Source organism: Symphalangus syndactylus, chromosome 19 (genome assembly GCF_028878055.3).
Source record: "Symphalangus syndactylus isolate Jambi chromosome 19, NHGRI_mSymSyn1-v2.1_pri, whole genome shotgun sequence".
Taxonomy (NCBI): domain Eukaryota; kingdom Metazoa; phylum Chordata; class Mammalia; order Primates; family Hylobatidae; genus Symphalangus; species Symphalangus syndactylus.
This window is the reverse complement of record NC_072434.2, coordinates 82500177-82524050: the sequence shown is the minus strand read 5'-3', so window position 1 is coordinate 82524050 and position 23874 is coordinate 82500177. Positions and strand designations below refer to the sequence as shown.

At 38.6% G+C, this 23874-nt stretch overlaps 1 long non-coding RNA gene and 1 pseudogene across 1 annotated transcript in view; one reads left to right on the top strand and one right to left on the bottom strand.

Moving 5' to 3' along the window:
- Nucleotides 1–23874, bottom strand: part of LOC129458365 (uncharacterized) — a 520440-nt gene that overhangs the window by 379772 nt on the left and 116794 nt on the right. Inside the window, exon 2 of the long non-coding RNA XR_010114833.1 lies at nt 14860–14974. This is a non-coding gene — a long non-coding RNA (uncharacterized lncRNA). The remainder of the gene's footprint in view (nt 1–14859; nt 14975–23874) is intronic.
- LOC129458294 (chloride intracellular channel protein 4-like) lies at nt 15294–16138 on the top strand (annotated as a pseudogene).

Genomic DNA, 23874 nt, shown 5'->3' with positions numbered 1-23874 from the left:
AAGCTCTTCTTTCTATTTAGCCATCCTTGTGGTCCTTTGGATGACACACTTATACATGGTTCCTCCTTTATTAGAGGATGGCATTCAAAGTACTCCTGTTTTCTGAAACACAATAATATAAATGTTAAATGGAAGAAGCTGAAATCACCAGATTGATCATATGTTTATAATGGGGAACAGCCTATATATTTAAGTTACCTTCACTTCTATTTTATTTTGACTCCCTGAGTTCCTAGCACTATAAAGCCAGATGGTGCAGAGGTCTACTTAGAAGCTCTATTTTGAGAAGAGTACTCCAAAACTCTCAGGCAAAGTCTATGATTTAGTATTTCTTACAGTTCAGCCCTTTACTCTGTGTTTATATTTCAACCAGGATGATAACTATATTAGTTCATTCTCACACTGCTATAAATAACTACCTGAGACTGGGTAATTTATAAAGAAAAGAGGTTTAATTGGCTTATGGTTCCACAGGCTGTACAGGAAGCATGGCTCAGAAACTTATAATCATGGCATAAGGTGAAGGGAAAGTAGGCACATCTTCACATGCCTGGCAGGAGAGAGAGAGGGAGAAGGGGCAAGTGCTACACACTTCTAAACAACTAGATCTTGTGAGCACTCACCATCACCAGAACAGCAAGGGGGAAGGCCACTTCCACGATCCAATCACCTACCACCAGGAGCCTGCTCCAGCAGTGAGGATCACAGTTTGCTATGAGATTTCGGTGGCAACACAGAGCCATATTGCTAACCAAAGTATTTTTGTCCTGCTGCCCCAGCCTCCTGCTCTGGTTTCAAAACAGTTCATTGGCACTAGTAAAGGTAAATATGCTCATCCCTTATTTTGTGAGCATACGTATGCTGTTATGAAAGTTGATCTTATGAATTGGATCACTCTTGTTGCACTCAACTAAAAGAGTACCCTGAATACAAAACATTGTTCCAAGAATGTAGTTTTCTGCAAGCCTGACTGCTAAAACTGCTTGTTGTAACCTAAAATCAGTTTTATCTATCGCTTCCAGGATAACTTGTTACAACTCTAGGACTAATTTTTCCACCATCATTGCTCCAAGTTGAAGCCTGCAAGCCCACCAAACCTTTACTAGTACCAATGAACTATTTCAAAGGGCAATACCTAACATTTACCTTTTTCATAAAACCTCTAACCTTCTCTTTGTTCTTCAGACATACCAAAGACCACCCGGTCTGCATGTATACCCCAAATTGCAATTATTTTTCCCAAATAAAACATTAAATTTAGAGATTCATCTTCACATTTTTGTTTTGTCTTTGACACTGCATCATTAGGAAAATTTTTCCTTTGACCCCATGTTTGATCCAGCCAGAGAGTGGCCGTCAACAGACACCTAAACCGAATTGAACTGCAGCAGCTGATGCTTCAGAAGCCATTCCCTTCAAGGGCAAAATGAAGGCTAATGTGTATTTGTGTGCTCCTTGCCTTGTCTTGCCTTCATGTTTTAATTTTCCCAGTCTTGGGTATTTTTTGCTATTTTAACAGCATCGGAAACATGCATTTCTACCACTTGTTCTCTATTCATGGAAAATTATACAGTATTTAATTTACCTCTATTCTTCCTTTACCCCTTTCAAGCAGATACAACCTAGGTCCTCCTCCAAAAGAAATGTAATCTGTTTCTCTTATTGGCATGCCATCCTTTTCTTTCTGTTTCTCACCCCCCGGAATCGTCTGCAAGAGAAAAACACCCTTTTTTCTCTGAGACTGTGTTTCCTACTGAAGCCCTTCCTTTTGTCAAACTCTGAAGTTTCAGATTCTTACAGTAAATTTGCTCTGCCTAGGAGCAAATTTGATTCCAAGAGCAAAGCTGATGCAGCCATAGAGCTTTTTAATCTCACTGGTTTTTAATTTTATAATAATTTTATTGAGACATTCCCAAGATGAAATACATCCTTTAGAATGAAGCCCCCCCATTTTTTGTTATCTATGTATTGATAAAATATTTTATACCACTGTAATGAACCTGACATATGACTCCAAAGCATAATTATAACCTGTTGTAAGATCAAAATATGGGATGGGAGAGGGGAAATATAGCATAACAGGGAATGCCCTAGGCTTGGACACAGTTCACAACAAGGTAAAGAGAAGCCTACTTTGGCATGATCAATCATGAGATCATCATTGTCTTAAGACCCTGTATATACCCACTTCCTAAGTTTTAAAAGAGGCTTCCCTATCCCTAAGGAAGCCATCTGACTTTTCCATGTTAGATTCTACCAATACAATATATAATTAACTGCAGTCAAATATTCCTAGTATACCTTCCCTGATTATAAGGTGAAAAATGCATTCTTAGCCAATACCATATTCCTGACAATTTATTGCAGTTTTAGGCAACTTGCCTGGATGGCCAAAATAATCCCTTTCTACTTATACTAGCTTTGTTCACATTTAATGTGCCTGGAGATAAAACAGAGGAGGAGGCATCTACCAACCAATCTGGAACACCAGTTTCCACCGGTTGGTAATTTTCTGCCCAAGTTCTAGAGCATCATAATATATTAAACATTGGAATAAGATGATACTAAATAAGACATTTGCAGGCATCTATCTCTTTCATCCCACTACCACTCCAAATCGAAAGGCATTAAAGTTTAAGGAGGGGTTGGTAGACTGACCTAGAAATCCCCTTATCCATGGATGCTTAAACCATGTAAATAACTACCACCCTTCCTTTATCTTAGAGATAATTCTATCTGCAAGCCTCCATGTCTTCATCAGCTGTGGTCAGATAGAGGTCTTAGAACTGTTTCTGGCTCTGGGAAAGTTCTTCTCATCCCCTTGACACTTGACATTTGGAGCCTCTCAACCATTTTACTTGTTTGTTTATTTCTTTATTTCTTTATTTATTTTGCCTTGGAATTATCAGGACTAATGACATAATGCCATTTTTGTCTGCTTATATTAATTGCTATAGAAATAATCAACTTCTGGAACGAGGGAGTGAACACCTCGGTGGTGGACTAGTCTCTTGCACAACAGTAAAAATGCTGAGAAAACTAAAATTAACCATTTTTGAAATCTTAAAATTAAACAAAGCCAGAGAGCACACTGAAAAAAACATATATGCAAAAAAAAAATTACTGAACCTTGGTAAGACAGTGGGGTCTTTTGACATGTGGCTACTTCCATCACTCCTCCTTCCCAAGCTCAGTGGCCTGATAGCCTGATGAAAAACAAGCAATCTCAGAGCTAACAGACAAGATTGACCCTGTTTGGCACTCCATTAAAAGCAGCATTTCCATAGCATAGTCAATATTTTGTCTCAACTTCCAGCTACTCACAAAATCTCTATTCCTGGGGTGTTGTTGCTATTTGACTTAACTCAGAGTCCAGCTCAGCTGAAATTCTCAAAAGCCCTACTCCCAGGGCATTGCCAAAACAATAACAATTTACTGACAACATTGCAGCTGCCTTAAGCTGTGAAGGCAGTTGGTGCAAACAAAAGCCTAGCCATAATTTAAAAGCAGCACCTGGAAAACAAGGTGAGCATAAGGAAGTTTTAAAAACTTCAGGCTGGGCACAGTGGCTCATGCCTGTAATCCCAGCACTTTGGGAGGCTGAGGCGGGCAGATCACGAGGTCAGGAGATCAAGACCATCCTGGCTAACACGGTGAAACTCCATCTCTACTAAAAATACAAAAAAAATTAGCCAGGCGTGGTGGCAGGCACCTGTAGTCCCAGCTACTCGGAAGGCTGAGGCAGCAGAATGGCGTGAACCCGGGAGGCAGAGCTTGCAGTGAGCCGAGATTGTGCCACTGCACTCCAGCCTGGGTGACAGAACGAGACTCCGGCTCCAAAAGAAAAAAAAAAAAACTTCAATATATTCCTGGGGATCTGAAAGGATGTTTGCATGTGCAAGGTTGTATATATGCCCAGAAAGACCTGGGAAAGGAAAATTCTGTCATCACCCCTGCCTGAACTTGGGCTCTTGAGAAGACAGAAACTGAGGGCTAAAATTGTCTTTAAAACTTACTGAAATGTGCTTGGAGGCAGAGCAAGATGGTAGAATATAAGGCTCCACCAATTGTTCCTTCCACAAGGACACCAATTTAACAACAATCTACACAGAAAAACAAAACAAAACAAACAAACACCTTCATAAGAACCAAAATTAGGTGAGCACTCATAGTACCTGGTTTTAACGTCATATTGCTGAAAGAGGCACTGAAGAGACAGAAAAGAGTCCTGAATCACCGACACCCCTCCTCCCCCACCCCTGGCCATGGCAGGGGGTTGCTGAGAGCATCTCTGGGTGCTAGGGGAGGAGAATATACCAATTGTGAGGCACTGAACTCTGCGCTATCCTGTTAGAGAGAAAAGGAAAATGGGACCAAACTCAGCTGACACCCACCCACAAAGGGAGCATGTAAATCAGCCCCACCCAGAGCAGAATCACCTGTCCCAGCAGACAGAACATGAGTTCCCACAAACCTCGCCACCGAAGGCTAGGGTGTTCTGTGTCTCCAAGTAAACTTGCAAGGCAGTCTAGGCCATAAAATCGTCAACTATTAGGTGAGTCCTAGTGCTGAACTAGGCCCAGAGACGGTGGCCTGGTAGGGGGCAAAGACGCACTGAGACACCAGCTGGTGTAGGCAAGGAAATGCTGGCATCACCCCTCCCCTAACCCCAGGCTGCGCAGCTCACAGCTCAAAAGAGACACATCCTTTCACTTGAGGAGGAGAGGGAAGAGTGCGGAGGACTTTGTCTTGCATCTTGGATACCAGCTCAGCCACAGCAGGATAGGGCACTGGTCAGAGTTGTAAGGCCCCTGTTCTAGACCCTAGCCCCAGATGACATTTCTAGACAGACCCTGGGCCAGAGGGAACCAAATGCCTTGAAAGAAAAGACCCAGTTATGGCAGCACTCATCACCTGCTAACTGAAGGGCCCTTGGGCCCTGAATAACCAGCAGTGATACCCAGGTATTACATCGAGGGTCTTGGGTGAGCCTCCAAGACTTGCTGGCATCAGGTGAGACTCAGCACATTACTAGATCTGATGCTATGGGGCAAAATTCCTTCTGCTTGAGAAAAGCAGAGGGACTAGTAAAGGGGACTTAGTCTTGCGTTTTAGGTACCAGCATGGCCACAGTGGGGTAGATCACCAAGCAGGCTCTTGGAGTCCTCAATTCCAAGACTTGACCCTTAGATGGCATTTCCTGACCTGTCCTTGACCAGAGGGGAACCCACTACTCTGATGGGTGAGTCCCAGGCCAGGCAGCATTAACCACAAGCTGATTTAAGAGATCTTGCCCTAGAATAAATGTTTAAGAGAGTACTTCAGTGAGAAAGAAAAGGATATTAATGAGCAATTAGTAATCACGTGAAGGTATAAAACTCACTGGTAATAGTAAGTACACAGAAAAACACAAAATATGACAACACTGTAACTGTGGTGTGTACACTATGCTCATACTAAGTAGAAAGACATAACAATGGACCAATCAAAAATAATAACTACAACAAGTTTTTAAGACATAGTCGGTAAAATAAGATATAAATAGAAACAATAAAAAATTAAAAGGTGGGAGGATGAATAGAAGATGCAGAGTTTTTATTAGTTTTCTTTTTGCATGTTTATTTGTTTATTTAAACAGTGTTGTTAACACGTTAAAATAATGGGTTATAAGATAGTATTTACAAACCTCATGGTAACATCAAACCAAAAAACATACAATGGTTTATTAGTCCATTTTCATACTGCTATAAAGGACTGCCCAAGACTGGGTCATTTATAAAGGAAAGAGGTTTAATTGACTCACAGTTCTGCATGGCTGGGGAGGCCTCAGGAAACTTAACAATCATGGTGGAGAGACATAGGCCCCAATGCAATATAGCTGGAGATTTCAACACCTCACTTTCAGCATTGGACAGATCTTCCAGAAAGAAACCCAACAAAGAAACATCAGACTTAATCTATACTATAGACCAAATTGGTCTAACAGATATTTACAGAACATTTAATTCAAGAGCTGCAGAATACACATTCTTTTCATCAGCATATGGATCAATCTCAAGGATAGACCATTAAGTTAGGTCACAAAACAAGACTTACAACACTCAAAAAAATTTTAAATAATATTAATCATCTTATTTGGTCACAATAAAATAAAACTAGAAATTAAAAACAAGAGGAATTTTGGAAACTATCCAAATACATGAAAATTAAACAATATGCTCCTGAATGACCAGTGGATTAGTGAAGAAATTAAGAAGAAATCTGAAAAATTTTTGAAACAAATGATGATGGAAACACAACATACCAAAACCTAAACAGCAAAAGCAGTACTAAGAGGGAAGTTTAGCTATAAGTGCTACATCAAAATAGAGGAAAACCTTCAAATAAACAATCTATCAATGCATCTTAAAGAAGTAGAAAAGCAAGAGTAAACTGAACCCAAAATTAGTAGAAGAAAAAATTAATAAAGATCGAAGCATAAATGAAATAAAAAACAATACAAACATCAATGAAACAAAAAGGGTTTTTAAAAAAATATTAAGCAACATTGACAAATCTTTAGCCAGACTACAAAAAAATCAAATCAAAATGGGTTAAAGACCTAAATCCAAGACTTCAAACCATGAAACTGTTACAAGAAAACATTGGGGATAATCCTCAAGTCATTTGGGCAAAAATTTATTAAGCAATACCCCACAAGCACAGGCAACCAAAACAAAATGTTTCACATCAAGTTAAAAAGCTTCCGCACAACAAAAGATACAATGAACAAAGTGAAGAAACAACCCACAGAATGGAAGAATATATTTGCAAACTACCTATCTGACAAGGATTAATAACCAGAATATATAAGGAGCTCAAACAACTCTACAGAAAAACATCTAATAATCCAATTAAAAATGGACAAAAGATTTGAATAGACATTTCTCAAAAGAAAGACATACAAATGGCAAACAGGCATATGAAAAGGTGCTCAATATCACTGATCATCAGATAAATGCAAATCCAAACTACAATGAGATATCATCTCAGCCACGTCAATTAAAATGGCTTATACCCAGATGACAGGCAATAACAAATGCTGGAGGGGATGTGGAGAAAAGGGGACCCTTGTACACAGTCAGTGGGAATGTAAATTAATACAACCAATATGGAGAACAGCTTAGAGATTCCTCAAAAAAACTAAAAATAGAGCTACCATATGATCCAACAATCGCACTACTGGGTATATACCCCCCAAAAAGGAAATCAGTATATTGAAGACATATCTGCACACTCATATTTGTTGCAGCACTGTTCACAATAGCAAAGGTTGGGAAGCAACCTAAGTGTCCATTAACAGATAAATGGGAAAGAAAATGTGGTACATACACACCACGGAGTACTACTCAGCCATAAAAAGAATAAGATTCAGTCATTTGCAATAATATGGATGTAACAGATCATACCCCTCGTGATGCTATCACACGAGGGGTAACAAAAAGATGGGCTTTTAGAATAAGATCAGGCAAAATAGACTTTAAGACAAAAATTGTTAAAAGAAACTAATGACATCTTATAATGATAAAAGGATGAAGTCATCAGGAAGAAATAACAATTACAATAAACGTATGTATCTAATAACAGTGCCCCAAAATATATGAGGCAAAATATACAGAACTGAAGAGAGAAATAGAAAATTCAACAATAATAGCTGGGGACTTCAATACCTTGCTTTCAGTAATGCATAAAACACATAGGCCAATGATCAAGAAGGTAACAAAAGACCTGAACAATGCTATAAAACAACTAAACTGAACAGATACTTATAGAACATTTTACCCAACAGAAGCAGCACACACTTTTCCTCAAAATCATGTAAAACATTCTTCAAGATAGATTACGTGCTAGTCCATAACACCAGCCTCAATATATTGAAATAATACAGTGTGTTCACTGACCTAAATCAATTAAATGAGAAATCAACAACCTAAGGTTTTGGGAAAATTCAGTTTTGAAAATCAAAAACACACTATTAAATAACCAGTGGGTCAAAGAAGAAATCACAAGAGAAATTAGAAAATATTCTGAAGTAAATGAAAATGAAACTCAAAATACCAAAACTTTTGAGATGTAGCATCAGTTATTGAAGGGAAATATATAGATGCTAATGCCAATATCCAAAAGAAGAAAGATCTTAAATCAGTAATCTCACTTTCCACATTATAAAACTAAAAAAGAAAAGCAAATAAATTCAAAGCAAGCAGAAAGAAGACAAAACTTAGAGCTGAAATAAATGCAATAGAGCAGAGATGAAAAATCAAGAAAATTAATGAAACCAAAACCTAGTTCACTGACAAGAGCAGCAAAATTGACAAATCTTTAGCTTAGGCTGACCAAGAAAAAGAGAGAAGATTCAAATTTCAAAAACCAGGAATGAAAGAAGGAATATATCTACTCCCTTAAAGAATATAAAGGATTATAAGGGAATCCTAGAAACAAATGTTTTTCAAAACATTAATTAGATAACAGATAAAATGGACCATATCCTGGAGAGATACAAAATACAGGAACAGACACACGAAGAAATGTGTAATTAGAGTAGATTTATGACAAGTAAAGAGATTGTGTTAATGATCTTGAAGCTTTCTATAAAGAAATGCCCAGCTCCAGATTAATTATCCAGAACATTTAAAGAATTAATACCAAGTAAAAATATCTTTAACCTGATGAAAAAACATCTACCAAAAACTCCACAGCTAACGTCATACTTAACAATAGAGGACTGAACGCCTTCCTCCAAAAATAAGAAAGAAGCAAGGATGTCCACTTTTGCCTCTTGCATTCAACATTGTACTTGAGATTCTAGCCAGGAAATCTAGGCAAGAAAAAGAAAAGTGTGATCGGTGGCTCATGCCTGTAATCCCAGCACTTTGGGAGGCCGAGGTGGGTGGATCACCTGAGGTCCGGAGTTCAAGACCAGCCTGGCCAACATGGCAACATGGTGAAACCCTGCCTCTACTAAAAAAAAAAAAAAAAAAGAAAAGAAAATAGTAAAACTATCTCCATTTGCAGGTGATATGACCTTTCATACAGAATCCTAAGGAATCCATAGAAAAAATTGTTATAACTTATAAATGAGTGCAACAATGTAGCAAAATATAAGATAAATATACAATAATAAATTGTATATATATTAGCAATGGACAATCTGAAAATTAAGAAAATATAATTTATAGTAGCATCAAAAAGAATAAAATATTTTGGAATAAATTTAACAAAACAAGTGCAAGACTTGTACACTGAAAATACAAAACTGGTGAAAGAAATAAAAGAATATCTAAATAAATGGAAAAACATCACATATCCATAGAAAAATATTGATATGACAATATTTCTTGTTATGAGTTGAATTGTGTCTTCTCAAAAGACATGTTAAAGTCCTAAACCCTGGCCCCTGTGAATATGACCTAGTACGGTTGTCAAATTCATCTACAGATTCAAAGCAATTGCTATCAAAATTCCAGTTGCCTTTTCTTTGTAGACATAGACATGCTAATCCCAAAATGCACATGAAATTAAATGGGAATCATAAAAGCCAAAGAAGAACAATGTGGAGGACTCGTACTTCCTGAGTTTAAAATTTACTATAAAAATACAGTAATCAGAACAGGGTGGTAATGACATAAGAATGTACATATAAAACAATGGATAGAATTAAGAGCCAGAAATAAGCTTTCCCATTTATGGGCAATTGATTCTCAACAGAGTTGGCTGGACAAATCACCGAAGAAAGAATAGTCTTTCCAACAAGTGATACTTGGACAAATCCACATAAATAATGAATTTGGAACTCACACTACATCACAAAATTAACAAAAAGTAAATCACACCCAAGCATATGAAATACACCTACCACAAGAAAAAATTGGAGTAAACCATCATGATGATGGGATAGGAAATGGCTTCTGATATAAGACATCAAAATAAAAAGAAGTAAAAGGAAAAAAAGATAAATTGGACATTATAACAATTGAAAACTTTTGTGCTCCAAAAGACACCATCAAGAAAGTAAAAAGACAAAGTACAGAATGGGGGAAAATATTTGCAAAGCATATATCTAATACAGTATATGTAGCCAGAATATACAAAGAACCTTTACAATTCAGTAATAAAAATCCATAAACCAATATTAAAATAAGAAAAATATTTGAATAGACATTTTTCCAAAGAAAATAAACAAATGGCCAGTAAAGACACTAAAAGATGCTGAACATCATTAAATATTAAAGAAATGAGCATCAATACTACAATAAGATACCATTTTATACCCAGTATGATGGCTACAATCAGAAAGACAATAATAAGTGTTAGCAAAGATGTGGAGAAAATGAAACCCTTATACAATACTGGTGGGATTACAAAATGGTTCATGCATTTTAAAAAACAGTTTCACAATTCCTCAAAATGTTAAACATAGAGTTACTATTCCTGGCTTAATCCTTTCAGTGCTGATCAATGATAAAAATATAACCACAAGATACAACCACAGTAGTAGCAGCACACACAAGCTTTATTTAGGTGGTGTTTTTGACAGGTCTGCATGTGAGGGAAGCCCTGCATGGTACGAAGCTTTTCAAAAGCAAAGGCCTGTGGGCTACCACCCAGAAGAGAAGGGTGAGGGAAGCTCTCTAGGGGAGAAGGAGATCAAGAAGATTTGGGTCTAAATAACATTACTGCACAACACTGCAGGGAATTGCTGGATCAGAGAACTCTGCAGGGCAGCAAAAACTTGGAGTCCTTTATAGCCACAGGGTTTATCTTACCTACAGCTAACAGATATTAGGTACAGTTTTACAAAGTATGCAAAGCAGGCAGTCTCTAAATGGCTAAGTCTGCTGACACGGGTTATATTTAAAACAATTGGATGTATAAAAATTTTACTTTGGCACTAAAGGGCTTTTGACCTAATGGGTGCCTGTTAAGATTTAAACAACATAAGTTCTGATATGATTTGGCTCTGTATCCCCACCCAAATCTCATCTTGAATTATAATCCCCACATGTCAACAGAGAGATCTGGCAGGAGGTGAATGGATCATGGAGGTGGTTTTCCCCCATGCTATTCTTGTGATACTGAGGGAGTTCTCACTCACAAGATCTGATGGTTTGAAAAGTGGCAGTTTCCCTGCACTCACTCTCTTTCCTGCCACCATATAAGACGTGCCTTGTTTCCCATTCACCTTCTGCCATGACTGTAAGTCTCCTGAGGCCTCCCCAGTTATGCAAAACTGTAAATCAATTAAACCTCTTTTGTTTATAAATTACCCAGTCTCAGGGAGGTCTCTATAGCAGTGTGAAAATGGACTAATACAGAAATTGGTACCAGGAGTGGGGCACTGCTATAAAGATAACCTAAAAAAGGGGAAGTGTCTTTGGAACTGAGTAATGGGCAGAGGTTGGAACAGTTTGGAGGGATCAGAAGAAGACAGGAAGGTGTGGGAAAGTTTGGAACTTCCTAGAGACTTGTTGAATGGCTTTGACCAAAATGCTGATAGTGATATGGACAATGAACTCCAGGCTGAGGGTCTCAGATGAAGATGAGGAACTTGTTGGAAAGTGGAGTAAAGGTGACTCTTGCTATGCTTTAGCAAAGAGACTGGCAGCATTTTGCCCATGTCCTAGAGATCTATGGGAATTTTGAACTTGAGAGAGATGATTTAGGGTAACTGGCAGAAGAAATTTCTACGCAGCAGAGCATTCAAGGTGTGACAAGATTTTTCCTGAAAGTGTACAGTTACATGTGCTCACACAAAGATGGTTTGAAATTGGAATATATGTTTAAAAGAGAAGCAGAGTGTAAATGTTTGGAAAATTTGCAAACTGACCATGTGATAGAAAAGAAAAACCAATTTTCTGAGGGAGGAATTCAAGCAGGCTGCAGAAACTTGCATAAGTAACAAGGAGCTGAATGTTAATAGTCAAGACTATAGGGAAAGTGTCTCCAGCACATGTCAGAGACCTTTGTAGCAGCCCCTCCCATCACAGGCCCAGAGGCCTAGGAGAGAAAAATGATGTCCTGGGCAGGGCCCAGGGACCGACTGCTCTGTGCAGCCCTGGGACATGGCACCCTGCATCCCAGCTGCTGCAGCTGTGGCTAAAAGGGGCCAAGGTACAGCTTGGGACACTGCTTTAGAGGGTGCAAGCCCTAAGCCTTGGTGGCTTCTATGTGGTATTGGGCCTGCACATGTGTAGAAGACAAGAGTTGAGGTTTGGGAACCTCCACCTAGATTTCAGAGGATATATGGAAATGTCTGGATGTTCAGGCAAAAGTCTGCTGTAGAAGTAGTGTCCTCATGGAGAACCTCTGCTAGGGCAGTGTGAAAGGGAAATGTGGGGTTGGAGCTCCCACATGGAGTCCCCAATGGGGCACTGCATAGCGGAGCTGTGAGAAGAGGGCCACTGTCCTCCAGAACCCAGAAAGGTAAATCCACTGACAGCTTTCACTATGTGCCTGGAAAAGCCGCCAACACTCAATGCCAGCCCATGAAAGCAGCCAGGAGTGGGGCAGTACTCTGCAAAGCCACAGGGGTGGAGCTTCCTAAGGCTGTGGGAGCCCACCTCTTACATCAGTGTGCCCTGTATGTGAGACATGGAGTCAAAGGAAATTTAATGACTGCCCAGCCAGGTTTCAGAATTGCATGGGGCCTGCGGCCCCTTTGTTTTGACCAATTTCTCCCATTTCTAATGGAAACATTTACCCAATGCCTGTACCCCCGCTGTATCTTGGAAGTAAGTAATTTGCTTTTGATTTTACAGGCTCATAGGCATAAGGGACTTGCCTTGTCTCAGATGAGACTTTGGATTTGGACATTCGAGTTAATGCTGGAATGAATTAAGACTTTGGGGGACTTTTGGGAAGGCATGATTGGTTTTGAAATGTAAAAAGGACATGAGATTTGGGAGGTGGGAGGGGCAGATGATATGGTTTGGCTCTGTGTCCCCATCCAAATCTCATCTTGAATTTTAATTCCACCTGTTAGGGAGGGCCTGGAAGGGAGATGATTGGATCATAGAGAGTTTCCCCCATAATGTTCTTGCAATAATGTGAAAGTTCTCAAGAGGTCTGATGATTTTAAAAGTGGCAGTTTCCCCTGCACTCACTCTCTTTCCTGCCACCATGTAAGATGTGCCTTGCTTCCCATTTGCCTTCTGCCATGATTGTAAGTTTCCTGAGGCCTTCCCAGCTATGCAGAAGTGTGAGTCAATTAAACTTCTTTTGTTTATAAATTACCCAGTCTCAGGGAGTTCTTTATAGCACTGTGAAAACGGACTAATACAGGGTCAATATAACCAGTCTATATTTTGCACATTTATATAACATTTACTACATGGCCAATCAATTCCACCACTAGGCATGTACCCAAGAGAAATGAAAACAGATGTCCTCATTAAAATGTATACATAAATGTTCAATGCTGCATTATTCATAACAGCCAAAAAGTGAAAACCATCTAAATGCCCATCAGTTTATGAATGGATAAACAAAATGTGGTATATCCATACTACAAAATATTATTCAGCAATCACAAATAGCAATAACAAAACCTGACATATGCCACAACATAGATGAGCCTTGAAAACATGCTAAGCAATAGAAGCCAGTCACAAAAAACACGCATTATTCCATTTATATATTTTCCAAAATAGGCAATTCTACAGAGATAGAAAGTAGATTAGTGCTTGCCTGAGGCTAGAAGGTAGCAGGATATGGAATGACTACTAATGGGTACCAGGTTTCTTTTTGGAGCAATGAAAACATTTTAAAATTAGATTATGTTAGTGATTGCATGACTCTGTGAATATGCTATTTACAAACCATTGAACTATATATTTTAATAGATAAATGTTATATGTGATTTATATCTCAATAAAGCTATTAAAACTGCCATAGAAAGCCCAGCACTCCAAATTAATCATTCATTTCTTATATTTAACTCACCTTTTGACTTCATAGATGCCCTATTTGACCCCATATCCTATGCCCTTTCCTCACTTGAAACTCCTTCATTGTGCCCTCTGGAACACAAGGTCAGTCATCCGCAAAATCTTTATCCTCATCCTTTTCTCTCAACATTCTCTTCAAGTTCTTGCTCTAACTAAAACTTGCTCTAGATGAGGCAGTACTTGCCCTCCAACTTTTTCAAATGATTTCTATTTGGTCTTACACATTTCATATTTCAGGACTTGGAGGTGTCTCTATATTATCAATTTTCTCAGATATGTGAATAAAGAATTCTTTTTAAGCATGCACTTTTAAAAGATTACTTCAATATATAGGACTGCCACTAACATTTACAAGTCCTGGGAATAGATACAAGTCTGAGGGCCCCAGCTCACAGCCACCTTCCATCCTCTTCCCAATCCAGGCTCCACCCCACACAACAAAGGGGCCTTATGTGTACTTGGGTGCACACCATAGCCACATATCTAAGCTCATTCCACCCCATTCCCTTCAAACAGCCATTCTTTTGCTACCCATGGGGCCTATCATCATCTACCTTTGAAGGAATGAATTCAAGAAACAGGCTCACCCCAGCCCTGGAAGCCAACTCAGGACCATTTGGGCAAAGAATTGCAAGATCTCATATACTAGGTGTGAGTCTAGAAGGGTTTACCAGTTCTGGGTGACTTCTCTTCTTGGTCCATGGAATACTTACTCTACAGAGAGGGACACGGCAGGAGGAGGGCTACCTCTGAGCCTTGTAAAATGTGAAACCCAAAACAGGAACCTCACTTATCTGAGTCTGAGGATGATACAACCATTATATCACTGTATGTATAAGATTACTTATAATCTAAAAATGTAATGTGGACTTACCCTATATGTTGACTTGTTTTGAGAGTGAAATGTCCATCATCTTTGAACTGGTCAATGTTAAACTTATTCAAAACAATTCTTCTTGAGTTTAATCTGCTTTCCTAGATGGTCTGTTCTGTTGAAAACAGTATTTTTGGAAAAATATATGAATAAACAATTTTCCAAGCAAAGATATAAAACTAGTCCTCGAATACACAAACACATGTTCAAAGCCACTTATCATTAGAGACATGCACATTAAGGCAACACTGAGATACCAGTTCTCAGCTATCAGATTGGTATAAATTTTAAAATGTGACAGCACACTCTTATTGGAGAGCCTGCAAGGAAGCAAATGTTACCTTTCAACACGGGAATCATACCTCTAGGAATCTATCCTGATGCCACACCTCCCACAATTCAGAAACATATATGAGGACTGTCCAGTGAGCAGCATGGCAGGAGCCAGCAACCAGAGCAGCCCTGGAACAGAGGAAGCCACCGCCGTTCCAGGAGCCCAGCTGAGTAGGCCATGGCCTTGTCGATGTTGCTGAATGGGCTTTACTGAACAGGCTGAAGGAGAAGGACAGAGCCCCTCGTCAAGCTCTTCATCAAGGCTGGCACTGATGGTGAAAGGACAGGAAACTGACCCCTTTCCCAGAGGCTCTTCATGATTCTTTGGCTCAAAGGAGTTGTATTCAGTGTTACAATTGCTGACCTGAAAAGGAGGCCTGCAGACCTGCAAAACTTGCCCCTCAGGACCCACCCACCATTTATAACTTTCAACAATGAGGTCAAAACAGATGTAAATAAGATCGAGGAATTTCTTGAAGACATCTTATGCCCTCCCAAGTACTTAGAGCTTTCACCAAAACACGCAGAATCAAATACTGCTGGAATGGACGTCTTCGCCAAATTCTCTGCATATATCAAGAATTCAAGGCCAGAGGCTAATGAAGCACTGGTGAAGAGTCTCTTGAAAACCCTGCAGAAACTGAATGAATATCTGAATCCTCTCCTCCCTGATGAAATTGATAAAAATAGTAGGGAGGACATTACATTTTCTATACGTAAATTTCCGGTTGGCAATGAAATGACATTAGCTGACCTGCTGCCCAAACTGCATATTGTCAAGGTGGTGGCCAAAAAATATCACAACTTTGATATTCCAGAAAGAATGACTGGCATATGGAGCTATCTAACTAATGCATATAGAAGGGATGAGTTTACCAATACCTGTCCCCACGGTAAGAAGGTCGAAATAGCCTATAGTGATGCATCCAAAAAACTCAACAGGTAAAATCACATTTATGATAGAGATGTCTTTACGCCTTCCCCTAATATGCTTTTCCTAACAGACTGCTCCTTTTTCTACGGAGTAGAAATTGTATTTTGCACGAACATGCAGTTATTCAAGGTTAGGGTCAAGGATAGACAAGCAAGGTATAGTAGTTATCCTAAAGTATACACTCCTAAGCCCTATTATTTTAAAATCCTTTTACCCTGCCTACCCCTCGTACCCATGTCCCCCTCTCCTCAAATTTGGAGACACTACATCACAGACTTTTCACTTTAGATTGAAAGATTCATCCTGGGGCATGAAAGCTTTAAGGGAATGGATAACTCCTCCCTCCTCAGGCCCGGTGCCAAGGCGCAAGGCCACTTGGGCCAGCAGTGTGCATCAGCAACATAGCAGAAGCAGGAAGAGAGCTGGCCGAAAGACACGTACCTGCTGAAGACCAAGAGAGAGGCCATCTGGGTACCGCCTAGCAGTTACATCAGACTGAGACACTGCCTATTTACAGGAGACTATAAAACCCCTGCCCCGTCCTCATTTGGTGCTGACGCCATTTTAGGCCTCAGCCCATCGGTACCCAGGCGGTAATTAAAAACAGCGTGTTGGCCGGGCGCGGTGGCTCACGCTTGTAATCCCAGCACTTTGGGAGGCCGAGGCGGGTGGATCACGAGGTCAGGAGATCGAGACCACGGTGAAACCCCGTCTCTACTAAAAATACAAAAAAAAAAATTAGCCGTGCGTGGTGGTGGGCGCCTGTAGTCCCAGCTACTTGGAGAGGCTGAGGCAGGAGAATGGCGTGAACCCGGGAGGCGGAGCTTGCAGTGAGCCGAGATTGCGCCACTGCACTCCAGCCTGGGCGACAGAGCGAGACTCCGTCTCAAGAAAAAAAAAAAAAAAAAAAAACAGCGTGTTGCTCCACACCGCCTTGTGTTGTTTGTTGGTGCACTCTCGGGGTTCGAACCGATAGAAGAGCCTTGCATAGAGGTAATTTGCCATCTCTTAGGAGCCCTCAGCATTGTGCCCGTTAATATAGAGGGCCGAAATTTTCAGGTGCAGTGTTTAATATTAAAATAGTAGCCATACTTCATCAGGCAGCCCCAAACTGGTGCATAATGCACGGTACCAAAAATTTACGTAATTTTTAGAATTTTGTAAAAGTATATAAAAGGATTGCTACTGTATCAAAAATATTGTTTCAATTTAGTTTATCCTAGATATGTACTAAAGAATATTACCACCAGAGAAGAAAGCCTTCTACAAAACGTCACTACACTAGACTTTGCTGTTTTGCTTTGTAGATTAAGTTTTTTCTTTTCTTTTTTTTTTTTTTTGAGACGGAGTCTCGCTCTGTCACCCAGGCTGGAGTGCAGTGGCGCAATCTCGGCTCACTGCAAGCTCCGCCTCCTGGGTTCACGCCATTCTCCTGCCTCAGCCTCTCCGAGTAGCTGGGACTACAGGGGCCCGCCACCACGCCTGGCTAATTTTTTTGTATTTTTAGTAGAGACGGAGTTTCACCGTGGTCTCGATCTCCTGACCTCGTGATCCGCCTGCCTCGGCCTCTCAAAGTGCTGGGATTACAAGCGTGAGCCACCGCGCCCGGCCAGATTAAGTTTTTTCTTTTGCCTAAAAGCATTTATCCTTCGTACCAGCTGTAACATCTGACACGATGTAGATGCTAAAAGTTTGGAGGGAGGGAGGGAGGGTTTTCTCAAGAACTTCCTCAAGCATTTTGTCCTCATAAGATAAACCGATATGTACCTTATACTCTCTCTAAATTTGTTTATTACATGTATTGTGCCCTGTGCCGTTCATTTGAAACATTATTGCTTTCTTCCTTTAGTTTACATAGCTCATTTTTAGGTGATCATAGAGCTTGCTATTATTTGTAGATCTCTTCAGCAATACTACATAAACTAATATTTAGTTTAGCTAAGAAGTAAAATGATTAGTAATATAAAAATTAACACTTACAGAAATTAACCTAAGGAATGACTGGTGGGTTTGCCAAAATATCAAGTAAATTTTTGTTTCTAAAGCATATTTAATATAGACACAGATTACCAACAGATAACCAACTCTCTCAGCCCCTTTACCTTGTGGAGAGGATTGTTCATTCTTTTTGGACTAAATTATAGTCATGGCGAGTGTGTATTTACTACAATCTTGCCTGATCTTACTCATTTCACTTCCTTGAGTCAAATTTGTCTATAACCAAGCTAAGGAATAGCACTCTGCCTCTTTGGGTTTTGTTTTGTTTTTGAGGGCTTTTTGTTTTGTTATTAAATTGAAGTCCTAAATAAGAAATTATTTGTCCTCTAACAAGGGAGGATGAACTTGCTGACACTTGGCTATGTATTTATTCTTTATATAAAAAAATCAAATTTTCTAACTACTACTCCAAAGACTGGTTGTGACTATATTTTTACTTTTTTTTTTTTTTTTGAGACGGAGTCTCGTTCTGTTGCCCAGGCTGGAGTGCAGTGGCACGATCTCAGCTCACTGTAACCTCTGCCTCCCGGGTTCCAGTGATATCCTGCCTCAGCCTCCCTAGTAGCTGGGATTACAGCCGTGCACCACCATGCCCAGTTAATTTTTGTATTTTTAGTAGAGACGGGGTTTCACCATGTTGGTCACCCAACCTCGGCCTCCCAAAGTGCTGGGATTACAGGCATGAGCCACTGCGCCCGGCCCATGTTTACTAATTTTTGATACCTAACTTGTATAGGAAGTACTATTTCTCATAGGCTATTTTTTTTTACATTTTAAGTGTATTACTTTGAAATCACAATGTTTTCTCCCTTTGACATGCTAACACTTAGTAAGCACTGGCTTTATTGAAGCAGCTTTTTATAAGCATACTTCATTTTTTGAACCTATCAGTAATTAGCTTAATATAGAAAGTTACAAAAAGCTCCATATTGTATCCATTTGACTCAGGGAGATTCCTTTGCCTTACCTTTCTTAAAACTCCTTACTGCTGATCAAAGTTTAAGCACCCATCCTTTTGTAATAAAATATTGGATGATGATTTATCTGGTTCAAGGAAGAGGCACTATACAGTTATCTATTGAGAAATTATTTTGCAGTAGCTTTGGTGAGGCTGTCCCATCTGTACAGTACACAGGCAGGCATTATCGCCCTTCACCTACTCTCAAAATAGTGGCAACTTGGCATTCATTCCGGTGATATTGGACCTTGTTTTATAGCTGAATGTATAAAAAAGATTCAAGAGAGGTGAGGTTCGTTCCTTCCAGCGAATGGTGGACCAAGTGGTGCAGAGTGGAGGGCTAACAGAGGAAAGAGCTTCATTCTTCAAAACAGTGATGAAAAACACATTCTGAACTGCAAAGTATTTTCATTTTTATTTATTCTCTTCATTGTTTTTTATTTATCCAGTGATTACACTTGGCCATTTATCTAGACATTCAAGGAAGGCAGGTCTATTATGATGAAGGCAGAATTATTTTTCTCTGTAGAAAGACAGATACTACTTTATCAGGGAAGTTAGTCAAATGCAATGAAAACTGGCAAATGGACGAATGCTAGTAAAAAGTGTGATCCTACAACATGCTTTTACCTCAGTGTATGTTTATGGAAAGATCATAGCTTAAAATCTTGAGAAATTTGGGACATAAAAGTTTTTATGGTAGGCAATTCATGTAGTGTATGAATTAACATAATGGAAAACATCTGATTCTATTTTTAAAACTAACAAATCATTCCCCTTCACGTAAACACCTTGTTTCGTTTTACTTAAATGAGGAGATTGGAGTCTGAATGGAAAGTCTCGTTTTCCAAGGGATTCTGAGAAATTTTCATATTTAACAGTTGAAAGCGCTCTACTGTTCTAGTTGATAAAACTTCTCTTTTTTGATGTAGATGTGAATTTTCTATACAGTTCTATTGTCTTCTTTTACTAGGACTGTTAACTTTTGTGATAAAATTCAAATAAGATTTTATTTCTTGGTAATTCTGGCTTTCAAAATTTATCTTTAAACCCTTGAACAATCTATATATAATTAAGAGATTTCTGACATTTATTCTTACACTAAGTGAATCAACCCTAGGATTTAGGCATGTTAACTTTACTTGTGTTGTGTTTTTAATCTCTCCAGAGTTACATGTAGATAGCTTTTATTTCTGTGCACTTAAAAATCCCATTTAGAAAATACCTACAAATTAAAATGGAGAGGAAATAGAAATGTATTTTTTCATGAACATTTTGATACACATTTCATCAAGTTTATTAATTCACCAATGTCTTATATCAGTTTGAATTAAGCATTGAATTCAAAGAGAAGGGAGCATTCATTGTTGATATATATGGGCTTTTATAAACTCCATCTTTTATAAATAATCAAGTTTGGGCCACACAAATTATATTTTTATCATGGAAAAAATTTCAACTCCTCAAGGCATAATGCTGAACAGAATTGGAGTATTTTCTTTAGAATTTCTTGAAGAGGCAAATGAAAGCTTATTATTGAATACATGTATCTTCTTGGAACATCAACATCAGTATACTGTTAGCAGCTATTGTATTTAAAAATAAAGTGTATTTTTACTATCCAAAAAAACAGAAATATATATGAGTGAATTTGTACACTGCAGTGTTTTTTATAATTGCAAAACATCAGAGGAGTATTGTTTTAATTACACAAAGAACCTAAATGCCCCTACATAGGACAGTGATTGAGTAAACATCCATGTGATGTAGTATTACACATATAAAGAAGGATGAGGAAGATCTCTGTGAACGGATACCAAGTGATTCCTGTGATATGATATTAAGTGAAGAAAGTAAAGTGCCCATATTATTGTAGACTACGCCTCATGTAAGAAAAGGGTAGAATAACATAGACATGTATCTGTTCATTTCTGTAAAGAAATGCAGGAAGTATAAACCAGAAACTAAAAAGAGTAGTTACCTATGGAGGGTAGTTGTTAACACGATGGGAAAAAAAGAAGAAACAGGAATGGGTAGTGACAATTCTTTGAATATTCTTGTTTCATAGCTCTAATTCTTAAAACTTCTATAAGGTTTCACATATTACAAAATATCCCAAAACATGTAAACAGTTAAATTCAGCCAGGATGGAGAAGGAAAGACTCAACATAAAATAACGCAGTAACAAATAAGCCTAAATGAATGACTACCTTAATACCACTGAAGACGTTTAGAAAGAAAAGAATTAACCAAACAAAATATCTTTGGAAAACAATGTTTTAATTGGACATTGTAAGGCTAAAGACAAAGAACTCTATACAAAAAAACTGTAATCTAATTAGTAACTTTGTTTCTCACAGGATTTTGGTTTAGCAATTCTAAAGCCATTTTATATTTATGCTAGGATTGAACAAGTAAGTAAATATAGGCGATAATTAGAGCCAAGTTTCTCATTGTTTGGGAACATATTCCTTACAAATAAAGAGTGAGGAAAGACTGGAATGAAATGTGTAGGTGGGGGTTGGAATTAGAGGTATCAATTTGAAAAGAAGCAGGATATTTTCATAGTGTCAAAGTATCTCCTCCAAGATATTTATTAATTACAAAGGGAAAAGAGAAACTTCACAATTAAGAAATCCAGCAGACACCACCTTAACTAAGTGATTAAGGTTAACATCACCAGCAGTAAGACATATGAATACAATGTGCCCTTGGTATGATACACTAAGGACAGCACAGCTTCTCTGTGACATACCTGTCAACAGTGCTGTACCTCAATCGAATCATGAGGAAACATTAGACAAAGCTAAGCTGAAGGGCGCTCTACAAAGCAGCTGACCAGCACTCTTCAAAAGTGTCAAGGCCATGAAAGACAAGGAAGGGCTGAGAAACAATCATATATTGGAGGAGATTCAGGACAAATAACAACTAAATGCTGTTTGAGAACCTGTATTGGATACCAGAATAGAAAAAGGACGTTCGTGGAAAAGTTGGTGAAATTTAAATAAGGTCTATAGTTGTGTTTACGCTACTGTACCAATGTTAATTTCCTGATTTTGATCATTGTGTTGTGGTGACAAAAGATATTATTAAGGGTAGTTTGAAACTCATTTCCTTAGATACCTGTTGGCTGGTTTATAAATCAGTTTTAAAAGCTAGTCTCCACTTTTATACCCTGACTGATTTCTGGGCTTGTGAGATTTTGAGATCTAGCTCAGAGTCCTGGAAATTTCCTAAAATTCTATGGATGCAAAAGTGGAGAAGCACGTAGCAGCTAAAGAGAGGAGAAATGTGAGAACAGCGGTATTATCTGCAAAATTGCACCTGTAATTTAAAGGCACTAAGACAATACACTTCATCCAAATTAATTAACTGTGCTACTGGAACCTGAAAGTCCATCGTTCGCTATTAATGCTTTTTTATTTTTAAGTCCATTGTTAGCTACATGAGCTAGACATAAAGTCTTTTGTTCTTTATTAAAATGTGAGACAAGATAACACATGAAGTCATCATCAGCTATTAACACTTCAGTGTTTGTTTATTCATGATACTCTTTAATGTGAAGACCACATCCTTAGAATAGAATCCTGTAGGAATAGGGCTCAGGACATTCATGCTTTAGAAAGTGAAGGATACAGGGACTCTGCTCAAACATCAACTCACTTGGATGGCATCTGACCCCGTCTGGACTAGGTGGCCATCAAGTGCTACACTCAGCCTCCTGGGATTTAGATGCTATAGCATTTAAGCGCTGTCACCCTCTGTCTCCCTGACTCCCTGGTGGCAGAATTTTTCCTCCATTTTAAAAATTTTATTTTTAGAACCTAGGATGATGCCTAATAGTTACAAGATATACAATATTACATTGTCAAATGATCAAGGGAAACATTTCATAGTCCTTAATCCTTCTAGTATAAAACATCAAACAAATTTCATGTAGAATATCTCTTGGTAGCTATTAATATTGTGATATTGTCTTTGTTTTAAACACATTCACACATTTTGATTAATGTATTTTAAGCATATTTATGTGATCCATCTTTACAAATTCAATAATTCCTTTTCTAGTAAACACTAAAACCTATTAAATCAATAACATTGATTTATGTATATATATAGATTCATAACCTATATTTATATTTTATACACATATTTATTTGCATGCTATAAAATATAAAATGTAGATATATTTTTCTATAACTTAATAGGTATCTTTGCCAATTCAGAAAACAAATTTCTGCTCCAGAGCTGCTCTGACTTAGGCATCTGTTTCCTTTAGGTGTCTGGTTGAGAAAGTACTCAGAGGGTAGAGGATATTTGAGCAGGGTAGAGACCCATTAGACAATTTTGTGTGGAGGTCAATACACGAGGTAAATTGTCTACTTTGGTTAGAAGGTGCCTGGTTTATTCACTGAGACTTGATTACAACAAAAGATAGAGTCACACAGATTGGAGTGACTTGGAAAGTAAAAGAAAATGACAAATATTCAGTCTAAACTTCCAGCTACTACTCAAGAGAGCATTAGGAAATATAAACAAGAAGACCTTCATATAGGAAAAGCTTTACACAAAGTTCTTTTAAAAATAGATTTCTGGGATGGGCGTGGTGGCTCATGCCTGTAATCCTAGCACTTTGGGAGGGCAAGGCAGGTGGATCACCTGAGGTCAGGAGTTCAAAACCAGCCTGGCCAACATCACAAACCCTCATCTCTACTAAAAATACAAAAATTAGTCAGGTGTGGTGGCAGGTGCCTGTAATCCCAGCTACTGGGGAGGCTGAGGCAGGAGAATT